At 48.8% G+C, this 11,409-nt stretch overlaps 1 pseudogene; it reads left to right on the top strand.

Annotated features, from left to right (window-relative positions):
* Positions 1-10,551: 10,551 nt before the first annotated feature.
* Positions 10,552-10,679, top strand: LOC126012781 (uncharacterized; annotated as a pseudogene).
* The last annotated feature ends 730 nt before the right edge of the window (positions 10,680-11,409 follow it).

The following is an 11,409-nucleotide window of genomic DNA, read 5'->3' as shown; positions in this document are numbered from 1 at the left end:
TGGCTGTCTGCTCAGAAATAGCTCCTGGCAGGCACGGGGGACCATATGGGACACCGGGATTCGAACCAACCACCTTTGGTCCTGGGTCGGCTGTTTGCAAGGCAAACACCGCTGTGCTATCTCTCCGGGCCCCCCAGGAATGATTCTTAAGGACAGAGTCAGGAGTAAACCCTGAGCATCACCAGGTATGGCCCTAAACAAAAAGAAAAAAAAATGAAGGAAAAATTATATAGGATTACTTACTGAAAATTCGAAAGTAAATAAGAGTATCTTCCAAATCTTTGAACTGCTGAAATGTGTTCCTGCCAGAGCCAGATATGTCTTTCCAAGGGAGGGAAACCATTGTGAACAATCCAGATGGAAAGAGAGGGAATAGATATGCTGACTGATAGTGGGGTTCAGATTGTAGTGATTAGAATCTGCAGTGCAGTTTTGGGCTGCTGGTGTGGCACAAAACAAAATATCAAAAAATTAAAGTCCAGGCCAGGGTGTAGGACCATGTGCCTTGCACACAGCTGACTCAGGTTTGATCCCCGATCTCTCATAATCCCCACCAAAGCAAGGAGTGATCCCTGAGCAACTCCTAAGGACTACTCGATGTGGCCACACACACACACAAAATAATCCTGCCCATATTTGAGACAGAACCTCCTGTCCTACTTTCAGTGTTATCCCCAAAGAACTTCCCTGCTCTAGGCTTCTAACATCCCCACCCTATGCAGAGTGCCCCCAAGAAATTCCTCTGGTCTTCGGTCTTCCCTTCCTGCCACTTTGTCTTTTTTTTTTCTCTAGACTTGAGCCCACACCTGGCAGCCAGTGTTCAGGGATTACTCCTGGCTCTGCCCTCAGGGATCACTCTAGCAGGACTTGGGGGACCATCGGGGATTTGGGGATTGAACTCAGGTCAGCCGCAAGCAAAGTCAAGTGCCCACCCAGATGTTCTATTGCCTTGGCCCACTTTCTGTCTTGGCACAGCTTGTCTGGCTTGGCACAGTTGGTTTGGCTGTCCTTTCTACCTTGTTCACCCTCTAATGCCACTTCCTGTGCTTTCAAGCTCCACCCAGCTGCTCTCTCTGCAGGTTCCAGCTTGTAAGGAAATCAGCCCCCACATCTGAGAACTCCAGACTAGATGCACCCAACATTCCAGATTTCACTGAAAAATTGACACTACTTCAGGATCAATGCACCATTTTTTTTCTACAGTTGATACTGGCACTTTTTTTTTTTTTTTGGTTTTTGGGCCACACCCAGTGGTGCTCAGGGGTTACTCCTGGTTATCTGCTCAGATACAGCACCTGGCAGGCACAGGGAACCGTATGGGACGCCGGGATTCGAACCAACCACCTTAGGTCCTGCAAGCAGCCAAACACTGCTGTGCTATCTCTCCAGCCCCATACTGGCACTTTTTAAAAAAATTTTGGAAGGGCGAGGTGGGTGGGGAAGGATAGCTGGGAAGGTAATGTCCTAGAATGGGTTTACCTGGGTTGGGACCCTAAGCAGCGTAGGATCTCCTGAGTATGAATAAGTGAACCCTGTGTGCAGAGGCAGAAGAAAGTCCAGAGCACTTCTGGGTGTGATCCAAGCCCCCAACTCCCTCAAAAGAATAAAGGCTTTTGGAGAGGGGAAATGTTACAACAGGACAGAATTTATGAGCACTGCTAGGATTACCCAGCCACTGAGTATTGCTGATGAAGATCTGGAAAATACTGAGGATCACTTGGGAGGTTCCCCCAACAAATAAAAAGTCTTCACCCTTTTTTTTCTTTTGTTTTGGGGCTACACCCCAAAACACACACTTAGGAATTACTCCTGGCAGGTTCAGGACCATAAGAGATACTGGGGATTGAACCCAGGTCAGTTACGTGCAAGGCAAGTGGCCAACCCATTGCGCTATCTCTCGGGCCCCTGATACATACTTTTTTGCAAAAAGAAAATTTTGGCATAAATCTAATACAAGAATATAGAGAATTCAACGGGAAAGAATACATGCTTTGCTTGTAGGAGGCCCTGGGTTCAATCCCTGGCACTGCATAGGGTCCCCTGTGTACCACCAGTAGTCATCCCCTTGCACTGAGTTCTAGAAACTCCCAAGCACTGCCAGACCTTCAAATCGACTACAAGTAGAGAATGAAATACGGTTTCTTCCACGTCTGGATGAAGCTCAGCATCAAAGCGCATGCGGGTTCAATATCCCGCACAAGTACAACCACGCTGGATGGCCAAGGGGATTGTGTGGTGCCAAGTGCACTTCCCCCAGTGTCCACTAGGGGTCAGGCTGCTCGACATGAATTCGCCTCATGCGAGAAGGTGAAGCTCATTGAAGGCCATTTTCCTCCCCCTAGTGTCGATTCTCTTGGCCTGATGACAGGACTTGGGGCCACCTGGTGGGGATCATTGGCTCCTTCCAGCAAGCTGCTCAGGAATTGCTCCTGGGGGGTGTCAGGGATCTAGGGTTGTCTCCCCCCTGCGAGCCTATTCAAGAGTCTTGATCTTTCTCCCAGCCGCCAAGAACGACAGGTTCAGGCACCACCAAGTGTCTAAATGTCCGACCCGGGGTGGGAGCGACAGCACAGTGGGTAGGGTCCCCTAAGGATGGCCAGGAGTGATCACTGAGTGCTGCGCCAGGAATAACCCTTGAGTATCGCCAGGTGTGCCCCCAAAACAAAAAGTTAAATGCTCAACCCACTTGGTCCCTAGAGCCTTGCCAGGAGGGTGCGTTGCAACTGCTGAGTGTAGTGCCTGAGCCACAATAAATAAAATATCCTCTTCCCCCATCTCCCTGCTACGGCTCTTTCCCTCACTTTACCCATTATGGTAGTGACTTGTCCCTCAGCTGACGTTGGATTTCAGCTCTCACTCCTAAGCCCTCAAAACCAGGAAATCCCTGCTCGAGTCTCACAGCTGTGTGGCCTCTCTCCAAACTGAGAGACTCTGTTTTGAAGAGTCACCCAGCACTTCCCTCTCCTCCACACCTCAAACCCGGCCTGAGGGCTAAAGTGAAATCCTACAGACAGTTTCACCAGGTTTGGTGCCAGTCCCTCAGATCTCAACACTCTGGTGCCCTCAAGGGGGCCAGAGAAATAGTAGCACATCAGGGAGAGCTCTTGCCTTGCCCTGGCTGGATTTTGTACCCGGCATCCCAAGGGTCCCCCCAGCACCGACAGGAGTGATTTCTAAATGCAGAGAAATAAGCCCTGGGCACATTCGGTCAGTCTCTCTCTCTCTCTCTCTCTCTCTCTCTCTCTCTCTCTCTCTCTCTCTCTCTCTCTCTCTCTCTCTCTCCCCTCCTCTTCTCTCTCTCTCTCTCTCTCTCTCCCCTCCCTCCCCTATCCCCTCTCCTTTCTTTTTCTTTTTTCTTTGGGGGGGGCCACACCCGTTTGATGCTCAGGGGTTACTCCTGGCTAAGCGCTCAGAAATCGCCCCTGGCTTGGGGGAACCATATGGGACGCAGGGGGATCGAACCGCGGCCCTCTCTCCATCTCTCCTCTCCTCTCTCCATCTCTCTCTTCTATCTTTCCTCTCCTCTCTCCATTTCTTTCCTCTCCTTTCTCTCTCCTCTCTCCATTTCTTTCTTTTTTTTTTTTTTTTTGGTTTTTGGGTCACACCCGGCAGTGCTCAGGGGTTATTCCTGGCTCCAGGCTCAGAAATTGCTCCTGGCAGGCACGGGGGACCATATGGGACGCCGGGATTCGAACTGATGACCTCCTGCATGAAAGGCAAATGCCTTACCTCCATGCTATCTCTCCGGCCCCACCTCTCTCCATTTCTTTCCTCTCCTTTCTCTCTCCTCTCCTCTCCTCTCACCCTCTCCATCTCTTCTCTCTTCTTTCTTCTCTCTCTCTCTCTCTCTCTCTCTCTCTCTCTCTCTCTCTCTCTCTCTCTCTCTCTCTGTCTCTCTCTGTCTCTGTCTCTGTCTGTCTCTCTGTCTCTCTGTCTCTCTCTCTCTCTCTCTCTCTCACTCACACTCACTAGCATTGGTGCTGGCACAGCTGAAGGTCACCGTCCAGCTGCCCCTTGAGCGTCCTCGTTCCAGCCTGGAGCCCGGTGACAGGTAGTGGCCGGGCCTGCCTGGTAACGGCGGCAACTGGAGTGCCCAACGGCATTGCCCGGACTGTCAGCTGCCGCGGGAACGGGGCTCCAGACCCCACCGGCCCGGGCTTGGGCCTTTGGGGCGGGCGGGGGGCGGCGGTTGAAGAAGGTGCGTAAACGGGTGCGAAGCTCACAGCACCTCGAAAGTCGGAGGGCGCCAGGGCGGATCTTGGGCGCCCCCGAGTCCCCGGCGGGGTGCACGAGGCTGACTGGCTCCCTCCGCCTGCAGCCCAGGCCTGGAACTCCTAGGGGACCGCTGTGGGGACCCCAAAAACCCCATCGCGAAGACACAAACGAAACCCCCAATTTGGAGAGAGGCCCACCGGCCCCACGGCAGCGTCCTGGCACTCGGGCGAGGCGAGGCGAGGCCAGCCGGGCACTCTCGGGGTGCGCCCCACAGCGGGCCTAGGAGGGCGGCGGCCGGCTGCCAGACTCGCAGCCACTGAAGGGCCGGGCCTGAGTGACTCCCGCTTTCCGAGGCGGCACTCGGGGCACATAACGGATCGGAACGGCGGGAAAAGCTTGGAGACGGAGCGACGCGGACAGACAAACGCGCGGGTGTCCCAGCGCTGGGACCAGAGCCGGGAATCGGCGGCACCGGGCACAAGTGCACATGCGCGAGGCGCGGGGCACGCTGGGACTTGTAGTTCCGGGCTCCGGGCCTGGGACCCAGGACATTCTGCTCCTGCCTCACCTGTGGTGCACCGCCCAGTGTTACCTGTGCCGGGCAGGGCCTCAGCCAGACAGCCGCCCCGGCCCCTCCACCCCAGACGGTTCATATGCACCCGGGTTCCCGCCAGCCCCGAGCAGTCAGGGCGGCTCTCGGACAAGGACAAGGCTCGGGTGGGACCTGCTCACACTACTGCCTGCTGGCACTGGGCTGACCTGGAATCAGCCTCTGGATTCCATTCGCGAACCTGTGAAGTTGGGGAAGAAAATACGAACCCCTGGGAAGTTCAAGAGTCTTACTTTGGAGACCACTACTGCAAAAAGACCTTGCCTTCCACGCGGCTGATTTGGGTTCCATCCCAGGTACCCAATAGGGTCCCTTGAGGGCCTCCAGGAGTGATCCTTGGACAGAGTTAGGACTAAGTCCTGGGCCCCGCAGGACACGCTCCTCACACACAAAACAATTTTTCTGGGGCCGGGCGGTGGCGCTGGAGGTAAGGTGCCTGCCTTGCCTGCGCTAGCCTAGGACGGACCGAGGTTCGATCCCCCGGCATCCCGTATGGTCCCCCAAGAAGCCAGGAGCAACTTCTGAGCGCATAGCCAGGAGTAACCCCTGAGCGTCACAGGGTGTGGCCCAAAAACCAAAAAAAAAAAAACAAAAAAAAAAAACAATTTTTCTTTTTTATTTAACATAAATTATATATAATATTACATGTAACTTGGGAGGGTTTGAGCCACACCTGGTGGCGCCAAGGGTTACTCCAGGCTCTGCGCTCAGAAATCACTCTTGGCAGGCACATTTGGGATGCTGGGAATCGAACCCATTCTGGGTTGGCAGCATGCAAGGCAAACACAGCCTGCTGCTGTGTTATCTCTCCAGCCCCTATATGTAATATTTTTATATAATTTTAATGTATTTTTATAATGCAATTATATTTTTAGTTGGATTTCAGTAATAAAAAAAGAACACACTCTTTCACTAGTGCAACCTTCCCATCACCAATGCCCCTCCTCCCCGACCCCTGTCTCAAAGACAGGCATTTTATTTCTCTCACTACCATTGTCATGATAGTTGTCAGTGTAGTTATCTAACTGCACTCACTACTCTGTGGTAAACTTATCATGGGCTGGTCCTTCCAGCTTTCCTCTCTACTGTCTCTGGGTATTATTAACATACTGACTTTTATTTATTTTAATCCCACAAATGAGTGAGACTATTCTGTGTCTATCTCTCTCCCTCTGACTTATTTCACTCAGCACAATAGTTTCCATGTTTGTACATGTATAGGAAATCTTCATGACTACATTTTTCCTGAAGGCTGCATAGTATTCCGTTGTGTAGATGTACCACAGCTTCTTTAGCTATTCATCTGTTGTCAGGTATCTGGCTTGTTTCCATAATCTAGCTATTGTAAAAACCGCTGCAATGAAGGCATGCAGAAGGCATTTTTGTGTTGCATTTTTGTGTTCCTAGGACATATCAATAGGAATGGTATAGCTGGATCATATGGAAGCTTAATGTCCAGTTTTTTTGAGGAATCTCCATATTGTTTTCCATAAAGGCTGGACTAGATGGCATTCCCATGAGCAGTGAATGAGAGTTCCTTTCTCCTCACACCTCCGCCAGCACTGATTGTTCTTTTTTTTTTTTTGGTTTTTGGGCCACACCCGTTTGACGCTCAGGGGTTACTCCTGGCTATGTGCTCAGAAATCGCCCCTGGCTTGGGGGGACCATATGGGACGCCGGGGGATCGAACCGCGGTCCGTTCCTTGGCTAGCGCTTGTAAGGCAGACACCTTACCTCTAGCGCCACCTTCCCGGCCCCTGATTGTTCTTATTATTTGTGATGTGTGCCAGTCTCTGTGGCATTAGATCAGCATTTTTCAACCACTGTGCCATGGCTCAGTAGTATGCTGTGAGATATTATCTGGTGTACTGAAGGAAAAATTCCAGTTTTATCTGTAACGTGGCTTTGGCTCACAAATAGACCAATTCTTTTTTTTTTTTTTTTTTTGGTTTTTGGGCCACACCCGGTGACGCTCAGGGGTTACTCCTGGCTATGCGCTCAGAAGTCGCTCCTGGCTTGGGGGACCATGTGGGACGCCGGGGGATCGAACCGCGGTCCGTCTCCTAGGCTAGCGCAGGTAAGGCAGGCACCTTACCTCGAGCGCCACCGCCCGGCCCAAATAGACCAATTCTAATGATTGGTCAATTTGTGAGCAGAAGTGCATGTTGTGGAATATAAATGACTTCAGTGTCACTGTTACACTGACAGGAGGAGACATCGCAGTAGATCACAAATGCATAGAAAAGTACCGATGCAAAGATCCTCAACAAAATCCTAGTAAATAAGATCCAACGCCTCATCAAGAAGGTCATAGACCACGACTAAGTAGGTTTCATTCCAGGAAGGCAAAAATGGTTTAACATATGTAAATCAATCAACATAATACACCATATCAACAAAAGAAAAATAAAGACCATATGATCATATCAATAGATGCAGAGAAAGCATTCGATATGGTCCCCAACACCTATTCATGACAAAAAACTCTCAACAAGATGGGAATGGAAGGAAATTTTTTCATTATAGTCAAGGTCGGCTACTACAGCCAATGGCAAATATTATTCTCAATGGATATAAATGAAAAGCCTTTCCTCTGAAATAAACTAAAAGCCTTTCCTCTAAAATCTGGTAGAAGACAAGGCTGCCCCCTTCACCACACCTATTTAACATAGTATTGAAAGTACTTGACATAGCAATTAGGCAAGAAAAAGATATCAAGGGCATCGAGATAAGAAAAGAAGAAGTCAAGATCTGACTGTTTGCAGATGACATGTTACTATATTTAGAAAACCCTAAAAACTTACCAAAAAGCTTCTAGAAACAGTAGATTTATATAGCAAAGTGGCAGGCTACAAAATTAACACACAAAATTCAATGGCATTCTTATACATAATGATAGAAAAGAAATGGACATTAAAAAAAACAATCTTAAAAAAAAGATTCATGGGCCCAGAGAGATAGCACAGCAGCGTTTGCCTTGCAAGCAGCTGACCCAGGACCAAAGGTGGTTGGTTCAAATCCTGGTGTCCCATATGGTCCCCCGTGCCTGCCAGGAGCTATTTCTGAGCAGACAGCCAGGAGTAACCCCTGAGCACCGCTGGGTGTGGCCCAAAAACCAAAAAAAGATTCATGAAAGCTTTTCAACATTCTAGAAACAATGGACTCTGTTAATAATAGGAAAAAAAAAAAAAAAAACAATGTCAGGGGCCAGAGAGATAGGACAGCAGTAGGGCATTTGCCTTGCATACAGCCAACCCAGGACAGATGGTCATTCAATTCCTGGCATCCCATATGGTCCCCTGAGCCTGCCAGGAGCGATTTCTGAGCACATACCCAGGAGTAACCCCTGAGTGCCACTGGTTGTGACCAAAAACAAACAAACACACAAACAAAAATCTCATTCATACTAGTGCCATAGAAACTTAAATACTTTGGAGTTAACTAAAGAGGAAGAGGATCTATATAAAGGAAACTACAAAACACTGCTTCAAGAAATAAAAGAGAAGGGCCGGAGAGATAGCATGGAGGTAAGGCTTTTGCCTTGCATGCAGAAGAATGGTGGTTCGAATCCCAGCATCCTATATGGTCCACTGAGCCTGCCAGGAGAGATTTCTGAACATAGAGCCAGGAGTAACCCCTGAGCGCTGCTGGATGTGACCCAAAAACAAACAAAAAAGAACTAAAAGAGGATACAAGGAAATGGAGACACATGTCCTGTTCATGGATTGGGAGGATAAACATAATTAAAATGGCAATACAAGGGCCCGAAGAGATAGCACAGCGGGGTTTGCCTTGCAAGCAGCCGATCCAGGACCAAAGGTGATTAGTTCGAATCCCAGTGTCCCATATGGTCCCCCGTGCCTGCCAGGAGCTATTTCTGAGCAGACAGCCAGGAGTAAGCCCTGAGCACTGCCGGGTGTGGCCCAAAAACAAAACAAAACAAAACAAAAAAGAAAGCCTAGGACGGACCGCGGTTCGATCCCCTGGCGTCCCATATGGTCCCCCAAGCCAGGAGCAACTTCTGAGCGCATAGCCAGGAGTAAACCCTGAGCGTCACCGGGTGTGGGCCCCCCCCCCAAAAATAAATAAAATGGCAATACTGGGGCCAGAGGGTTGCTGATTGCATCTTTGAAGGTTTGTGATCTTTATTGAGGCAATGGACTTTCCCGGACTCTAGGTTTTCCCGGACCCTGGGCTCCTTCTGGTCCCTGGGCTCCCCGGTGCCTTTTAGCAAAATAAAGCTGAATAACTCCTGAAACTTCAACTGTCTGCCCGTGTATCATTTCTCTGCCATTACCCTGCAACCTACAGATATGCAGGGCAAAGGGGCTACAGGCTATATGAGCCAAGCCGAGAAAGACCTCGCTCCTGGCAGGCGTGGGGTACCATATGGGATGCCGGGATTAGAACCACTGTCCTTCTGCATGCAAGGTAAGCACCTTACCTCCATGCTATCTCTCTGGCCCCTATATTTTATATTTAAACAACACTTGTTTGGGACCACGAATTCCTGAAAGTGGACCAAGGAATGCTTTTTGAATTGATTCTGGCTATAAACTACTTAGATATCAAAAGTTTGCTTGATGTTATATGCAAAGCTGTTGCCAATATGCTCAAGGGGAAAACACCTGGATTTACTCTCCAAATTAAAATAAAGTAAAATAAAATGAAGTTAAAATGGGGGGGGGGGGAACACCTGAGGAGATTTGTAAAACCTTTCATATAAAAAATGACTTGATAGCACAGCAGTAGGGCATTTGTCTAGTATGCAATCAACCCGGTTCAATCTCCAGTATCCCATATGGTACTCTGAGCCTGCCAGGAGCAATTTCTGAGCACAAAGCCAGAAATAATCCCTGCACACTGCTGAGTGTGGCTGCCAAACCAAAAAACAAAACAAACAAACAAACAAACAAAAAACCTAAAGACTTTACTGAAGAAGAGGAAGCCCAGGTACACAAAGAGAACCACTGGTGTGAAGAGAAGTAAAATGCTCTGCCTGACACTGTAATACTCTTAAGTATTGTTCCAAATACTAATTGCTCTGCTCTGTTTAAATCGTTAATATTAGACAAACCGTAGACAAATTCAGCAGCTAAACAGATTCATTGGAAATTACTATATGTAGTAGGACTCTTGTAATTTGATTTGAGGACTTATTTTGCCATTTTAATCTCTCAGCTTTGGCTAGAGACTATTACTCAAAGTTATAAGGGTTTTGTCTAACAAACTAACCGTTGGTTTGTTAGCTTTTCAATTAAAGACACAACCCATTAAAAATAAACACTAGTGGGGCCAGAGTAAGGTATTTTGCCTTGCACACGGCCAACACAAGACAGACCCTGGTTCGAATCCCCCGGTTCAAATCCTGGCGTCCCATATGGTCCCCTAAGTCTGCCAGAAGCGACTTCTAAGCACAGAGCCAGGAGTAACTTCTGAGTGCTGTCTGGTGTGAACCCAAAAACCCAACCCCCCAAAATAAAAATAAACACTAGTGGTATTGGGACAACTGGTCAGCCACATGCAAAAAAACGAAATCGGACACCCATCTAACACCATGCACAAAGGTCAAATCTAAGTGGATTAAAGACCTGGATATCAGATTGGGAACCATAAAATATCTAGAAGAACATGTAGGCGAAACACTTCATGACACTGAGACTAAAGGGATCTCCAAGGAGGAATGCCACTATCCAAACAAGTGAAAGCAGAGATAAACAAATGGTATTGCTTCTAGACCTTTTGGCTAAAATCAAGTGTAGTATCTGTTCTTATCAGAGATAAACAAATGGAACTATATTAAGCTGAGCAGCTTCTGCCTCTCAAAGGAAATCGTGACTCGCTCTTACCCCTCCCCAAATTCCATATGCTAAAATCACTTGTATGGCCAGGTGTGGTCAGACCCCCCCACAGCTGGGAGGGGCCTGCGGTTAGAATTATAAGCCTTGCCTCAGGGGAAGGGGAGGCAGACAAAGGAGCAAAGGATCTTGGAGGGAAGCTGGAAAGTTGCTGCTTAGCTTAGAAGCCATGTAGAGAAATACGCATGGTGGTGAGGGTCTTGAAATAAAGCTGGATATCTCCTGAAACTTCAACTGACTGCCTGCGGATCATTTCTCCGCCATTACCCTGCAACCTTTAGACCCGCTGGCCAGGCTGAGCCAAGGGAGGCCTCACCTACCCATTAAGACTGTTTTTTATTTAATTAACAGCTAGGATACAAGGGCCATTTGAAGAGTCGCGTTCTCTAGGAGATTGGTTGAGTTTGATTTCCACCGAGCTCCCAGACAGGAAAGGCAGTTTCCATTCCCCTGTCCGATTAGGACAAGTTCCAGTTGTAGGGGGCCCGGACGGTGGTGCTAGAGGTAAGGTGTCTGCCTCGCAAGCGCTAGCGTGGGACGGACCGCGGTTTGATCCCCCTGCGTCCCACATGTTCCCCCAAGCCAGGGGCGATTTCTGAGCGCATAGCCAGGAGTAACCCCTGAGCGTCAAACGGGTGTGGCCCTAAAACAAAAAAAAAAAGTAATAATAATAATAATTCCAGTTGTAGAGCCGCAGGAAATAATCCACACAGTGAAGAGGTACAA

The sequence above is a fragment of the Suncus etruscus genome, chromosome 6, assembly GCF_024139225.1.
Source record: "Suncus etruscus isolate mSunEtr1 chromosome 6, mSunEtr1.pri.cur, whole genome shotgun sequence".
Classification (NCBI taxonomy): Eukaryota; Metazoa; Chordata; class Mammalia; order Eulipotyphla; family Soricidae; genus Suncus; species Suncus etruscus.
This window is presented reverse-complemented; position numbering and strand designations above follow the sequence as displayed.